We start from the raw sequence: 2052 nt of genomic DNA on the forward strand, positions 1-2052 counted from the left end.
AATGAATTGTGAAAGGTTTTCTCACATTACGAAACAAATCATGATTTAGATGCTTAGAAAGGTAAGTATCTATATGAAATATTTTATGAATCATAGTTTTAAAGGAGATACTTCTTCTTATTTAGATATGACATGTATGACATCCTGATATGCCATTAAAGATTTTGAATATTTTTTCTAAAAGTAAGTCATGATTAGTATGGTACCCGAAATACCATCAATGATTGTGGATCAGTTTTTCTTATAAACTACAGTTCAATAGTAGCATGGGAATATGGTATGGTAGCCATGATTTCTATAATATTACAAGATTCTTACCTTTTTTAAAGAGTATGATATAATTATGTTATGTTATTCCATTAGAATTTGACTTAGCACCTTGAAGGCTTAAAGAGTATGAAAAATTGACAATATAGATTCTAAACATATATCCAACAAAATGCCTCTACTACATGAAAATGGCAGGGGCTAAGACATGTCCCTAACTCACCCTCAACATGAAAGAAATAAATGTCTTATAAAGGATAGACAACTCATCACTAGTCCTCGATGGATGAGGACTCACTAAAGCTTCACCGAATAAGCCCTACTAGCCACGCGTGGGAACGTGATCTTCAACTCCTACATTATAAAATAATATAGGCAATAATATACGTTAGTAATTTTGAATGTACTGAGTATGAGGGTATGAAATGTAACATAAATCATAAGTTGCAATGATCAATTGAGTACATGATAAAGAGGATAAGTAAAGTCATGAGAAAACCATAATGATCAAAGCATTTAAAAGGCATAGTTGAAATCATAAAAGTACATAAGAAGTCATACATATGTGGGATAGAACCATAACTAATAATAAGATCATGCGAGTTATAACATGGAATGCCGATGTCTCCCCATACAATAAAAAATGGGAATCTATGTGCCAAGGTAGACTCTACCCCGCTAGGCATAATGTACATATGCTATATGTGGATCCACTAGATAAGCCATGAAGTTCACCTATGGTGGCACGTAGTTTAAGAAACTTGAGGTTGCTATTAATGCTTTTGCTAGAGCCCCACCTCAAAGTCCACTAGGCGCTAAGTCAAATCTCATGGAATACATAACATAGTAAACATTATTATAACTTATTCATAAACTTCATGCTTCATAGAATAGCTCATTTCATAACATAATTGCAATGTGAGTATTGTCCTTTCATCATTACAAATCATACTTGAAATATTCATATAATTAGGTCCTAGGTCACCACATAGGTCCCTAAGTCACCTTACTCCATAACTTGCATAAAATTCATATCTTGAACATGCTTGTTATTCACGATCATAACTCATGCTTGTATTTAGAGTAAAACGCATATACATAGACAATTTGAATAAAAGTCAAGATAATACCTTGAAATCATTGGGTTCATAATCATACTCCATAATATCATCATTGAAAAATAGGCTTCATGCATGGCAATCGTGATTCAAATTAAAATCATGTAGGAACATACTTATAATGATCAACTATAATGATTTAAAACATAATTTAAACAGCCCAATGCAATTCATCAAATTAGTGTTACAAACCCAATTGAAATTCATGAGGTTTTGAGTAGAAATCTTGGGAATGCATGGATGAAAGGGACTCATGGATCAATACCTACATACCTTGATTGAATTTGACCTTAGAATTGAAAAAGGAGACTTACTTTTGAAGAAACCCTAGTCAAACTTGATGAAGATGATGAATCCTTGAATGAGCCTTAAGAGAGAAGTCTTGAAGTTGATTGGGAATTAATGAAGGAAAAAAATAGGTTTAGAAGTATTTAGTATATTTTCGTAATGAATCTAGTCCCAAAAATATCCATATACATAAATAAAAGAATAGAGAAATGACTGGATTACCCCTCCCCCCCATTAAACTATAATTGATGCCCATCACAGCCTATAGTGGTGTCCGTGATATTGGACTTGGAATTTGAAATTTGGGAGTTGAAGAGAAAAGTTTCTAAACTTCCTCCACGAAATCATTTACGGTCCATGGAGTGCATTACGGGATGTG

The sequence above is a fragment of the Solanum dulcamara genome, chromosome 12 (assembly GCF_947179165.1).
Source record: "Solanum dulcamara chromosome 12, daSolDulc1.2, whole genome shotgun sequence".
Taxonomy (NCBI): domain Eukaryota; kingdom Viridiplantae; phylum Streptophyta; class Magnoliopsida; order Solanales; family Solanaceae; genus Solanum; species Solanum dulcamara.